This window comes from Triticum aestivum, chromosome 7A (genome assembly GCF_018294505.1).
Source record: "Triticum aestivum cultivar Chinese Spring chromosome 7A, IWGSC CS RefSeq v2.1, whole genome shotgun sequence".
Taxonomy (NCBI): domain Eukaryota; kingdom Viridiplantae; phylum Streptophyta; class Magnoliopsida; order Poales; family Poaceae; genus Triticum; species Triticum aestivum.
The window spans coordinates 241,437,700-241,455,297 of NC_057812.1; positions in this window are offsets into that span (position 1 = coordinate 241,437,700).

Below are 17,598 nucleotides of genomic sequence, written 5' to 3' on the forward strand. Positions count from 1 at the left end.
AACCTCGGTTGGGGGGATGCATTCATAGCTTAGGATTCCCTTCATGCTGACACGAGGGAGGAGGGGGGCTGCTAGCTACTTCGCACTTTGCTAGGTGAACCTCGGTTGGGGGGGACTGGGCATGCATGCGTAGCTTAGGATTCCCTTCGTGTCGACACGAGGGGGTGGGGGTGGGGGCAAGCAATACAGTGCGCTTTGCGAGAGAGGTGCCACGTCGAAGTTGCATTCGGTATTTGAAAATCAAACCACCCTTTTGATACATAAATTTGGTCCACATGCAAGTGTGTTCGTGTTCTAACCCTCTCCCGCGTCATTATTCGACAAATTTATGAACATTAGATAAGTCGGATGACGCAACAAACACGGTTCACTCAAACTAACCATGTGCCACACCGGTGCACCTGTCACGCACACATCCGCACAATACATTGGGCTCACGAGGCCCCCCCTCTCAAAAATATCTGCCCGCCTCGACGGTTTTTCTATTTCATAACACACGGTTGTTATCTCCGGACCGTGTGCGATGTTTCTTTTTCCCAATCCCGCCCGCATCCCTAGAAAATATCTGCCCATCTCGAGGGTGTTTCTGTTTCATAACACACAGTTGTTATCTCCGAACCGTGTGCGATGCACTATCATCAAAATCTTCAATAGCCCAGCATTTCAATCCCGCGTTTGACTCCCGCGTAGTAAAATTTTCAGTACTCGCGTCATTTCCTCAAACACCACGCACCCCATCCACACACACACACACACACACACCAAAACCTCCTCGGGCGTGCGCACACACATACACATCCCCTCCCTCGCTCAAAACACTAGCAAGGTCCCCGCCGCCATTGCCGCCACCGCTGCAAGGCCTCCATTGTCAACATCTGCCGGTTTTCTCGTCCAGCTTACCCACCAATATCCATACCCAGGACGCCTTGAGTTTCTTAGATGACGCCTGCCAAACGCCCCCTTTCACACAGATCCCCAACCCCATCCCCATCCCCCACTCCAGAGCGTCGTAGCCTAAGCCTGGCTACGCTTCCCATGGAGCTCGAGGAGTGACTGGCCCAAAAGAGGTGTATAGCGGTCTCTTCGCCCGACGTCACCGAGGAAGCTGACGACCATTACTGGCGGCAGGCACTCAAGTAGCAGGCTAGAGTATGCGGGCATGTCTCGTCCGCCGGCTATGACATCAAGGTCATTGACAGCGACGGCCTAAGGCAGGCTATGTCATAGGTTAAGTGGCCTACCCCCAACCTTTCGGGTTCAACCGCCGTTGATCTCATCCATGGGCCGCCGCTGATCTCCTCTCGCTCGTTGTCAACAATTTGCCATTCTACATCTCCATCGAGCCCCTTTTGTCATTTCTGAAGGACGCGTTCTGCGACGCTGGCTTGGGATCCATAGCTTCCAAGTCAGACCTCATCGACGGCGACCACGAGGAGGGCACCCTCTCCAGCTCTTCTAAGGGGAAAGAGCCCATCTGCTGTTCCAAGGGGAAAGTGCCCGTCTGCGACATCAAGGAGGGCACCCTACAACCGTGCTCTTCCAAATGGAAGGAGCCCATCTGCGATAACATGGAGCACATCCAGGGTCCATGCTCTTCCCATGGGAATGAGCCCATCCGTGACAAGTGTGGAAACCCATGATTTGTTTTGCCGTGCCTCTTCACAGGGGGAAACCCATGATTTGTTTTGTCGAGTCCCTTTTGTAGTGTAGTGAGAATATATCTAGTTTTAATTGCTATATCTGGTTGTTTGCAGTATGCCTTGTTTATTTTAGTTGTTCACAATGTGATGCTCTATATGTGCAATTATTTACTGTGCTGTACATTTCAGCAATCCAATTTTAAACATACTGATAGGAATGCATATATTTGCTTGCTGTTAAGCCTGTTATAGATAGCATATGCCTCTTTTAAAGTTTTTTGATTGTTTGGTTGTTTGTAGTTAGCATATGTCCAGTTTCAAATGCTATCTTTGGTTGTTCATAGTATGCCTTGTTTATTCCAGTTACTCACAACGTGATGTTCTATATGTGCAAGTATGAACTGTTGTGCTTAACATGCTTCTCGATGTACCTACATAGGACAATTTTGGGAACGACTGCTGTTTTCCATCGAGGTTAGTTTCATCACATGGCTTATATCTGCTCATTGTTTAGGATATCAGTAGCTGGTACCATATAGGCTGGCGGCTGATAAGGCACTAATCGGTGAATCGGACTTTTAACTGAATATATCTGCAACCCATTTATCGTTAGGTTAACTAGGGCCATATGTAATATATCTGAGGCTACATAGCAACATGCACTGTACGTAATGTCTAAATATGCAATCCTAGGCTACATAGCAACAAGGAACAGTGTTACATTAATGTTCTAATGATGTCTAGATATACAGAGAAGAGCAGCAGCAACAACAAGAACAACACAACCCTGTTTGGATACTCAACTTAGCTAGAGGTTAGAGTTAGTTTTAGCTCATTAATAACCCTGAACTAACTCCATCCAAAGAGTTGTTTGGATGGCAGGGTTAGATTGACAATAAATGCACTAGGAGAACTAGCTCCAATTAGCACCTCTTGGGTTGGATATTTTTTTGGGTGGGTTATAGATGCAACTAGCTCAAACTAGCCCTCATGTTTAGATATACTTTAGGGCTATTTGAGCCTGAACTAGCTCAAACTAATTGTAACCCCTGGATACAGCAGCAGTTAATCAGCCGACAATTTGTAAGAATGCACTAAACTCCTTCCGGCCCATAATATAATATGTTAATTCATCTAACATGTGAGTATATTGGATGTTATAAGATACTCCCTCCGTTCCTAAATATTTGTCTTTTTTGAGATTTCAAATGGACTACCACATACACATGTATATAGACATATTATAAAAGAGTGTTGTGCTACATCATTGTGTAATTGTTGTTTAGCTTCTAATATTAACTTGGTGCTTTTAGGTACATATGTCATTGGTAAAGATCCACGCTTCATCCCTTTCTGCGTATGGGGCAATGAGGTATCGATGAACCAGCATCAAGTGAGGAAGCTGATAAAGATTGTTAGTAAAATGGGTACAAAGATGGCAATTAAACTATTTGTTTACACTTTATCCAAGACAACAGCGAATTGCAGGATGGTAAGTAAGAACGCTGCAACCTTCTTTTTAATGCCCATAATGAGTTGTATTAGATGACAATGTCTGAATCTTTTTCCTTTGCAGTGGTTGCCAAAGCAGTTTACTCAAGATTACCTTTCAAACTACATGATTGGTGGGCATGCAAAGGTTAAAGTATTTCTACCAGAACACGATGATTATCTAGATGTTTTCATGAAGACCGTGAAGGATTGGCGGTCAGCCATCACAAGGGGTTGTACTAGAGTCGTCCGTGCCTTCTGCACGGAGGAGGGCATAATATGGGCATTCTGCTTCACCTTGTTCAGCAACTAGAATATATTTCGCCTCTTTCTTTACCGTCTTTAATTGTACAAGTATACAAATGTGATTCATCATTCTTTATTTGGTTCTTATGTAATTCTTGAACATATGTACCTATGAACCGAATAATGCATTGGTTGTTTGAACCTGATGGATATGAATAAAGATGTAGCATACATTCAAATTCAAATCCAAATCCGGTACAATTTGGAAAAGCAGCAATTAAATTAGGATGAAATTACGCTCTCCAGGTTGTTACGGCACAGACGGTTGGTAAAACACAAACGTTTGCAATATGCACCATAATCCAAGACGGTTCACAGAGAGGAAATGTGTGCAAGCATGCACACAGTTGCCGTTTGCAAACCGTGTGCGATGTTAGACTATATCACAAACAGTGCGGGCAAACTAAACGTTTGTGTTAGTTGCCTTATCATACACGATTCACAACCATGAACTATTTTTGATGAAGTATGCATCATAAACGTTGCACCATAGGATAGCGTGCGTGATAGTAGTCATGTACGACGATGTTACGACGGTCCGATGTTTCGTAATCCTGTCCGACACTTGTACGATGATTAGCTAATCTTCTTAACGGTGAACGTTTGTGATGGGCCGCGCATCATACACGTTCTATAATAGTGAACCGTTTGTGATGGGCTGCGCATCGTAAACGTAGCACCACGGATACCGACTATGATGGCAATGCGAGCAGAAATGAGTAGGAGTACTGTAGGGGCCCTATCCCCGGCGGTTTTTGGGTCATGTGGGAAGGACCCCCCTATCGCCCACACTCACTTGGCGATGGTTCCAAATGCCTCGTGGAAAGGGGTTAAAAACCGTTTGTTTAGGACCGACGCGCACTCGTGTTTATTTTCAGTAAACAATGGCCAAGTTTATTTTTAGTAGATCAAGTTTATTTTCTGTAAATGTAGAGCAAATTGCTACCGGAACAACCATTAGAAAGAAGAAAGAAGAAAGAGCCTCCAGAATCATTTCAGATTTGTGTTTGTCAAATTTCCTAATTAGGCCACGTCTGAAGTTTTCTGAACCCTGAACTGTTGGCAAGTGCAGTGAAGCTTTCTTAACTCTGAACTAAAGTGCACACACCAAGGTCAGTTGGGACGGCCCGATGCGGGGTCGACACTCACCAAGGTCGAACCTTCACGAGCAAGCTCACCACCACCTGCTCGATGGCAGAAAGGAAGGAGGCAGCAGGAACACGCCATGGAGAAAGAAGGAGGAGCTCGCCATGGTGACGGCAAGGGACTCAAGGAAGGGGAAAAGTCGTTTGAGCTTCTCAAGGGAGAAGAGGCGCGGCGGAAAAGAGGAGGGAAGCTGCGAGGTGTCGCCGGTGAGTAGGCGAGCAAGCATGGTCAGGGAGGGGGAAGGGGACGGTCTACTTTGTAGATCAGATTTTGTTCTAGCGAATTTGCAAAAAAAAATTGCGTGCATGCATATTCGGGCGAGCTGGCAGATGTGGCAGTCAAATCTCACTTGACAGCGGTTGACTTGGGCCAGATCAGCATGTACGTAGAGCAAACCATATAATGGACCATAGATGACCCCCTAGAGCAAGTTTGGAGACTGTATTTCGGGTATTTCTAACCACAGGGACTGAAGTGGGCACCAGCGTGAGTTACATGCCCTATAGTGAATTTTTCTCAAACAGATAAATGGCCCAGGTGGGTCATTCCTTTTTGTTTTTCAGTTATGGGTTGATTGTTTTGGGTTGTGTGCTTTTTTGGGCTGTTTGCTTTGGGTTGTGGGACTCTCTGAAAAAATGTTATTTAACGAAAAAGGGGAAAAGGCTAGGGACCGGTGTATAGAAAAGAGAAATGTTGTTTGGACCCTAATTAATCATTTGAGATTCAGCCTGGATCCAAGGAACAACTGACATAGGAATGCTAACTAACGACTAGCAACCATCCCTGTCGCCTTCCAACCAAACTGCTCATTGCCGTATGGAAATGTTGTGACAGGCACACACTTCTTGGAGCTAGCAAAGTAGTTGTTAGCTGAATATTTCAAAGCGGACTTTGGTACAAATGTCACACATACTAGCTTGGTTGGAGTATTCAATGCAATCTAGGACAGAAATAAGACATGTATTTACAAGTTAAGCTTAGAATTGATATAAGAAGTAAGGTTTTCTAAACATACCATTAATCTTACGAAAACGATTCATCAAAAAATACTCAGGCGTCGAGCGGTTACAATTTTGAGCACCTCTTTCAGTTACTGACAACCCAAAAATCACTAGACCTATGCGACTTAGGCTTCTCTCTTGTTATTCAAACTTCTGCCTCCATGCTAATTTCATGAACAAAATCAAAAACCGTGAACCTTAGAGGTCAATTTAAGGTGGTGGTGAATAGTGGGGGTTTGGCGTGGACCTCTTGCGATTTGCGCAAATCTCTGTTGTGATCAACCCTCTCCGTACATGCTGATTACGGAAAACACAAAAATCAAAACCCTAGAGATGAATTTGAGGTTCCAAATGGAGGGATTGGGCACGACGAACAGCTGCGGTGCGATTTAGAGCAAACACGGGGAGGTATTAAGAAGGATACCTGCTCGTCGGTGCGCGAATAGCCTGGATCCTTGCCGTCATCGTCGGGCATCCCGACACTTGCGACTCGCGCCACATGAACCTTCAACATGCGAGCACCCGTATTGCATCTTCTCCCGCCTTACAGGAGGGGCCATCTGCCAGAGACTTGAGAAAAAATAAATAAAATAATATACAAAAACAACTGGTTATACTTTTGTTTTCAACCTTAGCAATGATTATATGTGTGTGGGAAAAACACTTTGTGACTAGGATACATGAAAAAAATATAACTACTAACAACCATCCTCACCCTTTAAGAAAACCGCTAATGAAAAATACATAAAAAATATTTAAAAAACCTTTTGCGATTGTTTCATACCCCTTGCAGTTGCACTTCAGTATGATGACTTGTAGTTGAAAAACTCGGGGATCTGGGCGAGTACAACTACTATTACAAAAAAACTAAAAAATGAAAGACTTCGCCGACGCCGACAACTCTTCCCTCGACCCCCCGGTTGCGGTTACACAATACGTCTTGTAGTTGCGCTGAGGTGTGATAAGTTACGGTTGCAATCGGGTTGGGGCGCCAGCAACTACTACAAAAAATAGAAAAAAAGAAGAGAAAAACTTCGCCGCGGCTGATAACCCTCCCTCGACCCTCATTTGCAACTGTGGCAATCACAAACTACACACACAAAAAGCCCAGTTGCAACTCGACCCTCTACTTGCAAGTGGCATGTGGGCCCCACAGTTGCGGGTTGATGGTGGACTTGCAACTGGGGCAATTACAAAACAACACACGAAAATAGACTAGTGGCTACTCGTGGGTCGCGTTGCAAGTGGCATCGAGTAAACAACCCTAGTTGCAAGTCGAGGGTCGAGTTGCAAGTGGCATGCGGGCCCCACAGTTACGAGTCAATGGTGGACTTGCAACTCGGGCAATTACAAAACTACACACAAAAAGTGCAGTTGCAAGTCGAGGGTTAACTTGCAAGTGGAATGCGGGCCCACGGTTGTGACTCGATGGTGGATTTGCAACCGTGGCAATTACAAACTACAGACACAAAAGCCCAGTTACAAACCGATGGTCTACTTGCAAGTCGCATCAAATAAAAGAACCCGAGTTGCAAGTCGAGGATCGAGTTGCAAGTGGCATGCAGGTCCCACAGTTGCGAGTCGATGGTGGACTTGCAACTGGGGAATTACAAAACAACACACCAAAAAATCCAGTTGCACGACAATGCTCTACTTGCAAGTGGCATAGAGTAAACAAGCCCAGTTCTAAGTCATGGGTCGATTTGCAAGTGGCATGCGGGCCCCACAGTTGCGAGTCAATGGTGGACTTGCAACCGAGGCAATTACAAAACTACACACAAAAAGTATGTGAGGGAGTCCTGGATTAGGGGGTGTTCGGGTAGCCGGACTATACCTTCAGCCGGACTCCCGGACTATGAAGATACAAGATTGAAGACCTCGCCCCGTGTCCGGATGGGACTTTCCTTGGCGTGGAAGGCAAGCTTGGCGATGCAGATATTCAAGATCTCCTACCATTGTAACCGACTCTGTGTAACCCTAACCCTATCCGGTGTCTATATAAACCGGAGGGTTGTAGTCCGTAGGCAATCAACTCCATACACAACAATCATACCATAGGCTAGCTTCTAGGGTTTAGCCTCCTTGATCTCGTGGTAGATCTACTCTTGTACTACCCATATCATCAATATTAATCAAGCAGGAGTAGGGTATTACCTCCATCGAGAGGGCCCAAACCTGGGTAAAAAACATCGTGTCCCTTGTCTCCTGTTACCATCCGGCCTTGACGCACAGTTCGGGACCCCCTACCCAAGATCTGCTGGTTTTGACACCGACATTGGTGCTTTCATTGAGAGTTCCTCTGCGTCGTCGCCTTTAGGCCCGATGGATCCTTTAATCATCAACCACGATACGGTCTAGGGTGAGACTTTTCTCCCCGGACAGATCTTCGTCTTCGGCGGCTTCGCTCTGCGGGCCAATTCGCTCGGCCACCTGGAGCAGATCGAAAGCTACGCCCCTGGCCATCGAGTCGGGTTTGGAAGTTTAAACTACACGGCTGACATCCGCGGAGACTTGATCTTCGACGGGCTCGAGCCACGGCCAAGCGCACCGCACTATCTTGAGGGGCATGATCTAGCTCTGCCCCCGGACAGTGTCCTGGAGGCCGCGCACGCATCGGTTCCGATCCCTAACTCGGAGCCTATTGCGCCAATTGAGGATGAGCGGTTGGATGTCACCTCGGGGGCTGCGATCCCGAAAGCGATCGAGCCGAACGCTAGCCCCGCACTCTGCACGACCCGTGACTCCAAGGATCCGGACTCCTACCCGGACTCCGAACCCCCCGCGCCCTTGCCAATCGAATCCGATTGGGCGCCGATAATGGAGTTCACCGCCGCAGACATCTTTCAGCACTCGCCTTGTGGCGATATCCTGAACTCTCTCAAGTCTCTCTCCTTATCAGAAGAGCCCTGGCCGAACTACAGTCAGCAAGGATGGGATACGGACGATGAAGAAATTCAAAGCCCACCCACCACCCACTTGGTAGCCACTATCGACAATTTAAACGACGTGCTCAACTTCGACTCCGGAGACATCGACAGCATGGATGATGATGCAGGAGATACCGACAAACCAACGCCCATAGGGCATTGGACAGCCACCTCATCTCACGATGTGTACATGGTGGATACCCCTAAAGGAAACGACAACGAGGAAAAAGGGGATGGGACGGGAGATCGACCCCCCGAAAAGCAATCAAAGCGTCGGCGTAAACGACGACCCAAGCCCCGCCTTGACAAAAACTTAGCCATAGAGTAGGACGAGCCGGTAGACGACGAGCAGGACTTAGAGCAACCGTTCGAACAGGGCAACACGGATAGAGAAACCGAACATCCCCCCTCGGGCGAAAACGGCATTCCGGATGACCTCACGCCGAATAAACCTATGGAGCAGAAGAATCTCCACGGGAGGCTCGTTGCAACTGCACACAGCCTAAAAAATCAGAAGCGAAAGCTAAAAACAGCGGAAGATGCACTCCGGATTAGATGGAGCAAAGTAATCAATACCACAGATAAGTACGGCAACAGTCGCCACACTAAAAGCTATCCGAAAAGAAAGCTACTGCCTAATTCGACGAAGAGGCCCTAGAGCCCTCGCATTCAAAAAATGAAAAAGCCACACGGTCGGATAAATGACCCCATAAAGCGGCAAGCGGCGCCGCACCTAAATCGGCATGCGACCCACTTAAGGATTCACATCATGGCCCAGTCAGGTCCATTTATGGGCCAAGAAAGCAAGCTCTCGCAAGCAACGCTATGAGGCCATCATCAGAATCCGGCACACCCAAATACAGGGGCGCCGCACACCCCCTATGTTTCACCGATGAGGTCCTGGACTATGAATTCCTAGAGGGATTCAAACCCGTAAACATAGAGGCATATGATGGAACAACAGACCCTGGAGTCTGGATTGAGGATTATATCCTCCACATACACATGGCTAGAGGAGATGATCTCCACGCCATAAAATATCTACCCCTTAAGCTTAAAGGGCCAGCCCGGCATTGGCTTAAAAGCCTTCCCAAAAACGCAATTGGAAGCTGGGAAGAGCTCGAGGATGCTTTCCGAGCAAATTTTCAAGGGACCTATGTCCGCTCTTCGGATGCAGACGATCTTAGTCACATAACTCAACAGCCCGGAGAATCAGCTCGGCAGTTCTGGAATAGATTCCTCACTAAAAAGAATCAGATAGTCGACTGTCCGGACGCCGAAGCCTTAGCAACTTTCAGGCATAACATCCGAGACGAATGGCTCGCCAGACACCTCGGCCAAGAAAAGCCAAGAACAATGGCCGCACTAACAAGCCTCATGACCCGCTTTTGTGCAGGAGAGGACAGCTGGTTGGCAAGGTGCAGCCCCAGCGACCCGAGTACATCCGAAACTAGGGATGGAAATGGAAAACCGCGACGCAAGAAGGACCGTCGCTGGACTAAGGAAAAAAGTCCGAAGAGCACGGCAGTCAATGCCTTATTCAAAGGCTCACGACAAAATCAGGAAAAATCGCCCCCCTAGGATAACAGGGACGATCCATCCAACCTAAATAAAATCCTGGACAGGATATGTCAGATACACAGTACTCCCGGGAAGCCTGCTAACCATAGCCACAGAGACTGTTGGGTTTTCAAACAATCCGGCTGACTCAATGCCGAACACAAGGGGCTCGACACACCAAGCGAAGACGAGGACGAGCCCCAAAAGCAGAGCACCAGGAAACAAAAGAACTTCCCACAAGAAGTAAAAACAGTGAACTCACTTCACATAACAAAACGTGCGGCGCCCGTAAAGGTACGCACCACACGGCCCATCCCCAAAGGGTCCTGCCACTGGTTGTTAAAACCGATCATCTTAGATCAGCTAGACTATTCTAGGAATATCAAGAATGTAGGCTGGACTGCCTTGATACTCGATCCAATAATTGGCGGACTCCAGTTTTCAAATGTACTTATGGACGGCGGCAGTGGACTAAACCTGATATATCAGGATACAATCCAGCACATGGGGATAAACCCAGCAAGAATCCGCCGCAGCAAAACCTCCTTTCAAGGGGTAATACCTGGTCCGGACACCCATTGTATGGGTTTTCTCCGGCTCGAAGTGATATTCGGCTCTGCCGATAACCTCCGCCGTGAAAAGCTGACCTTCCATATCGTCCCGTTCTCAAGTCGCCATCAAGCACTACTGGGACGCGAAGCTTTCGCTTGCTTTAACACAATACCGCATTATGCATCTCTTACGCTTAAGATGCCCGGTCCACGAGGCATCATCTCTTTGAAGGGGAAGCACTGAAGTGCGCCTCCCCAAGCGGAGGACTGTGCGGCCGCTTTGACAGCCCCACAGCAAAATGGCCTCACCAGCCAGAAAACTTCGAAATAGGTCATTAAAGACCACGAACACGGACAGACGAGTTCGGTACAAAATCATCATTGATGCAGGCTTAATGGCCATATACCCCCGCACTAGGGGCTCCATGCATATACAATAAGAGACAATAAAGCTCAATTTTATATATTTTACTTTACACTTTGTTTATCTTAAACTTTTGTTCGGCACGACCCGTTTTCAACTCAGTTCCTCTCTTTTACAGATGAACGTCATGCAGCGCCCGTCCAGGATACGGCACAACGGAGACACAGGCGCAGACGTGCAGTAGGGACCCGTCCTAAAGGATTCTTTTTAGATTAAGACCCTGCATAAACCTTTTTTACTGTCTCTTGTTGCTACACATCCCCTGGTTTTTTCTGATATAACCAAGGAGGAGGCTGGCGTCTTGGCATGTGGCCACGTCAGAATTTTTTGCACGTACCTGGACACTAGGGGCTTTTTTAATAAAGAGTATTGTTTCGCCCGCACTCATAAAGACCGAACACCTTAGGGAGTGTTCGGCGTCGCGAGTTTTGGCATTATATGCATCAGCTCCGAATCATGTCTTTGGTCAAATGTTGGGTTTCCCGGCTCCTGACTTCGGCTACCTTACGTTCCGCTCTATCGGCTAAGGTAGCACCAGGAGAACTACTGCGATTGTGCCCCCGGTTCGGCCGGGCGAGCACCTCAGTAGAGAAAGCCGAAAACTGACTGTCATGATGTAGCGTGAGATTGGTCAGCCACTCGATGACCTATCGGAATCTATCGGATTCCTCCGCTTTAACGAAGGGTCGCTTCTCGGTCAGGCATATACGCGCCCTGAATTAGGACGAATGCAGTTGCCACCAAGGAGCTACCTAAAGAGTCTCATTGTCAAACTCCTATGGCTAAGTGAAAGTGTTAAATCATTATAGTCCGGTTGCCTGGCCCGCTGCGCTATCACCTCCTTTGTAGGACCAAGACGTTGGGTTAAGTGTGAAAATGCGTCTTCTGCGAGCACGCCCGCACTATGTGCGTGGGGGCTGAAGCCAACGACTGCCATCTTTAAGATATATATATATATATATATATATATATATATATATATATATATATATATATATCTTAAAACGGCCGCACAGGAGGTGTTCCCAATACTTGAAGGCACAAGTATAAAAAGGCCACCATAGTTTATCAAAATATTACTTTATAATTACATATGCTATCATAACATAGCATCTTTCGAGCACTGCGTCTCTATTACACGAGCGCCTTCAAGGACTTCCTGAAAATAGTGCTCGGAAGGTACTCTACTTTTGTCCGAATCTCGGGACGCAACAACGGTGGTCTCCATCTCTGCCCAGTATGTCTTGACACGGGCAAGAGCCATCCTTGCGCCCTCTATGCATGCTGACCTCTTCATTGCATTAATACGCGGCACCGCGTCAAGGAATTGCTGCACCAAGCTGAAATAACTCTTCGGCTCCGATCTCCCCGGCCACAGATGACCCATGACGTACTTCATGGCGAGTCCGGACAACCTATTCAGTTCGGCCCATTGAGCCAAACGATCAACCACTGCCAGTGGACGCTCTGGATTGTGAAACTGCGACCAGAAAAGCTTTTCCACTTCGCGATCTTTCTGATCTCGAAAGTGTTTGGTCGCATCAGCAGCACTCGCTGCTAAGTCCAGATAGGTATCCTCCACACTCCACATCCGGTCCAACGGAGCAAACTTTGGATCACAAAACCTCCTCCACAGCATAAAGGGCTTTCCAGCCGCAATCTGTTCGGCCTGACGCAGCTCCTCCTTCGCAACTCTCATCATAGAGCGAGCGTCCTTGGCATCGGTAACGACCTTCTCTAAGTCCGTCTGTCTCGCCCGGTCTTCTTTCTCAAGAAGTTTGCAACGGTCTGCAGCGCTCTTTAACTTCTCGGCCATCTCGGCCATCTCTTCTTTGCTTCGGTAGTGAGCAGCCTGTTCGGCTCTCAGCTCTTCAAGGGCCTTCTCGGCAGCCGCATCACTTTTTCTGGCTTGCTCCTTAGCTCGGGCAAGTTCTGCCCTAAGATTCTCCATGGCGGCCGTACCATCTGCGTCAAGCACACACATTGTAAGACACTGGCATGAAGCTCCTCTTACCTGATGCCGCCCGAAGAATTACATACCTTGAGCCTCATCAAGCCGCTTGTTGATAAGTGCGATGTCGGCATCTGCTACGTCCAGTTGCCGCTTTAGTTCGGCCACATCATCAGTTCGGCTTGATTCCAGACACCTCACCACCTACATTCAAAGGCGAAACTTAGACCTGGGATTATGATCCTCTGCGTGTCGTCATTTCTTGACAACGCGCAGAGTCTTAGGGGCTACTACCTACACAGGCGCATCTTACTTATGCGCAACTGACAAAAGTGTACATTATCTAACGTACCTCAAAACCCATCAGTAAACTTTTGACGGCCTGATGCAATCCGCTTTCTGCGGATGAAATCCTTTCAATCACCATGCCCATCAATGCACGGTGCTCCTCTGAGATAGAAGCTCGCCCCAGCAGAATCTTTAGCTCCTCCAGCCGAGCACCAGATGGTGCCGGACTTGTCCTATGGCCTCTTTCGAAGGCCGGACGCGGAGAACCTCGGGGGGCCGCACAGCCACCTTCCGCCCCTGCCGGATTTGGAGAAACCCTCCGCGACGACACCTCAGGGTCGCCCGCCTCGCTAGGCGGCATGGCAGGGGGAGGCATCCCGCTCTCCATCATCTCCGGAAGGAGATCCCCCGAAGACGAGCTCTGCTGAGAAGGGCTGAGGTCCGAGCTACAAGATAAAGGTTTGGTTAATCTTCTCAGATATAAATCAAGGACTTCCCTCATCCCTCAAAAGGAAAATCTTCTCTCTACTTACGGCTCGCTGGAGGGCTGATCCCTTTGAGGGCGTAGTTCGGCCGAGGAACTCCCCAGCGTTGGACTCCCTGACGAGGATTTTCTCCCCCGCTTCGGAGCCATGGTCTCCGGGTCGTCAGAGACGGCCCTCTTCTTCCCCTTGGGAGAGGAATTGTCGGTTCCTCCCTTCGGAGCAGCCTCCTTCGAGGAGGCCATAGCTTCCTTGTCCTCCCCCTCCAAAGGCATTATCTCCAGCATCCTGACCAGCACGGGATCCGGCCTGGTTTCAGGAAGGGGAGCCGGACACCTGATCAGCTTTGCCTTCGCTATCCACTCCTGTTTAAAGGGACGACTCTTTTAGGGGCAAGTTTATGACAATTATACGGATAGAAGGTCCGGGCACAAGGTTGCTTACTTGAGTATCCGGGCGATTGCAGCTTAGGCCTGCGTCCTCGGTTAAATCCGGACACATCTCTTGTGATCCGAAGAACAGTCTATACATCTCCGCGGGCGTTGCGCCCATAAAGTTCTGGAGAGCTCGCGGTCCCTCTGGATTAAACTCCCACAGGCGAAGGGGGCGACGTTTGCTGAGCAATATTTGGCGAATCAGCATGACCTGCGTCACCTTGACCAGGTTGAGGTCTCTTTCTAAGAGATCCCTAATGCGGCCCTGCAGCAAGGGCACGTCTTTGGATAACCCCCAATCTAATCCTTTGTTGACCCATGACGCTAGCCGTGATGGGGGACCCGAGCGAAAGGCAGGAGGCGCCGCCCAATTGGCGCTCCTGGGAGCGGTGATATAGAACCATTCTCGTTGCCACAAGCCAAGCTCCTCTTGAAAGGAGCCCTCGGGCCATGGAGCATCAGCATTCTTACTTATGACAGCGCCTCCGCACTCTGTGTGCCGTCCCTCGATCATCTTCGGCTCCACTTCAAAAGTCTTGAGCCATAATCTGAAGTGAGGAGTAACACGGAGGAACGCTTCGCACACAACGATGAATGAGGAAATGTGGAGGATGGACTCCGGAGCTAAGTCATGAAATTCCAGCCCGTAATAAAACAGCAGCCCCCTCACGAAGGGATCCATTGGGAAGCCTAACCCCCGAAGGAAGTGAGACATGAACACTACGCTCTCGCCGGGCTGGTGACTGGGAATAGCCTGCCTTTGAGCAGGCAACCTATGCGGAATTTCGGCGGTCAAGAACTTAGCCTCTCAACTTTAGCACATCCTCCTCTGTGACGGAGTAGGGCATCCATCGGCCTTGAAGGTCAGAACCGGGCATTGTCGAAGGTCCGAAGCGCCTGGAATCTGGAGCCTAGGGTGTTGGAACTCGAGGCGATGGGCGAACTCGTTTGAGATTGGAAAAAGGAGTAAGGCCTTGGTCTCTTTATAAGAGGTGGAATACAAGGAGCCCTTCCCGTAAACGTTTGGGACTCGCCTTTAATCGAGAAAACATGCTAACGGGCACGATTGGGTTACCCATGTCCGTATTGATGAGAATCCTATAAAAGGGGGGCACAAAATCTCTGCTTCGACAAGACGTGCCAAGGAAACCGCCTCGCAAAACACGCTGAGGTGGAAAAGTGAAAAACAATCCGAGTAAAGGACTTGGCTGTAGTGTGATGACGCACTGCGGAATACGTCAGCAGATTTGATTTGTGTTAATATTATTCTCTCTATGGCAATATGTGGAAGCTTATTTTGCAGAATCGGACACTACTCTTGGTGTTTACAATCTTCTATGAAGGACTTGGAGGAGAAACCCGCCTTGCAATGTCGAAGACAATTTGCGCACCGGACTCGTCGTCATTGAAGCCTGGTTCATGGGCTACTGAGGGAGTCCTGGATTAGGGGGTGTTCGGGTAGCCGGACTATACCTTCAGCCGGACTCCCGGACTATGAAGATACAAGATTGAAGACCTCGCCTCGTGTCCGGATGGGACTTTCCTTGGCGTGGAAGGCAAGCTTGGCGATGTAGATATTCAAGATCTCCTACCATTGTAACCGACTCTGTGTAACCCTAACCCTATCCGGTGTCTATATAAACCGGAGGGTTGTAGTCCGTAGGCAATCAACTCCATACACAACAATCATACCATAGGCTAGCTTCTAGGGTTTAGCCTCCTTGATCTCGTGGTAGATCTACTCTTGTACTACCCATATCATCAATATTAATCAAGCAGGAGTAGGGTATTACCTCCATCGAGAGGGCCCGAACCTAGGTAAAAAACATCGTGTCCCTTGTCTCCTGTTACCATCCGTCCTTGACGCACAGTTCGGGACCCCCTACCCGAGATCCGCCGGTTTTGACACTGACAGTATGGTTGCAAGTCGAGGGTTGAGTTGCAAGTGGCATGCGAGCCCACATTTGAGAGTCAATTGTGGACTTGCAATTGTGGCTATTACAAACTAGACACACAAAAACCCAGTTACAAGTCAATACTCTACTTGCAAGTGGCATGCGGGCCCCACAGTTGCAGGTCGATGGTGGATTGCAATTGGGGCAATTACAAAACAACACACAAAAACAATCCAGTTGCAAGTCCAAGGTTGAGTTGCAAGTGGCATCGAGTAAAGAACCCTAGTGGCAAGTCGAGGGTTGAGTTGCAGGTGGCATGCATGCCCCACAGTTGTGAGTTGATGGTGGCCTTGCAACTGGACTTTTTTGTGTGTAGTTTTGTAATTGCCCCAGTTGCAAGTCGGGGGTCGACGTGCAAGTGGCATGTGGGTCCCACAGTTGCAAGTGAACGATGAACTTGCAAGACAAGGTTTGACTTGCAAGTGGAATGCGGTCCCACAGTTCTGAGTCGATGGTGAAGTTGCAATTGGGGTAAGTACAAACCACACACAAAAAAGCCTAGTTGTAGGTCGAGGGTCGGGTTGCAAGTGGCAGCGAGTAAACATCCCCAGTTGCAAGTCGAGGGTTGAGTTGCAAGTGGCAAGCGGGCCCCACAGTTGCGAGTCGATGGTGGACTTGTAACTGGGGAAATTACAAAACTACACACAAAAGAGCCCAGTTGCAAGATAAGGGTCGACTTGCAAGTGGAATGCGGGCCCACAATGGTGAGTCGATGGTGGACTTACAACTGTGGCAATTACAAACTACACACACATGCCGAGTTGCAAGTCGGTGATCTACTTCCAAGTCACATCAAATAAAAGAACCCCAGTTGCAAGTCGAGTGTCGAGTTGCAAGTGGCATGCGGGTCCCACAGTTGCGATTCGATGGTGGACTCAACTCCCTAACAAAAAAATGGAACCGATTTCATTAGCGTTGACAACCCTTCCCCCGACCCCGGTTGTGGCCACATTATATGTCCTGCAGTTAAGCTTGGGTGTGCCGAGTTGCAATTGCGCTCGGGTTGGGGCGGTTGCAAGTATAAACAAAAAGAGTATACAAAAATGGAACCGATTTCATCGGCGCCGACAACCCTTTCCCCGTGCCCCTGGTTGTGGTCACATTATATATCCTACAGTTGCGCTTGGGTGTTCTGAGTTGCAATTGCGCTCGGTTTGGGGTAGTTGCAACTACAAACAAAAAATATTATACAAAAACTGGTATTGATTTCATCGGTGACGACAACCCTTTACCAGACCCCCTGGTTGCAGTCACATTATATGTCCTGTAGTTTTTCTTGGGTGTGCCGAGTTGCAATTGCGCTCGCGTTGGAGCGGTTGCACCTACAAGAACAAAAAAACTAACAAAAATGGTACCGATTTCATCAGCGTCGACAACCCTTCCCCTGACCCTATGGTTGCAGTCACATCATATGTCATGGAGTTTGCGCTTGGGTGTGCTGA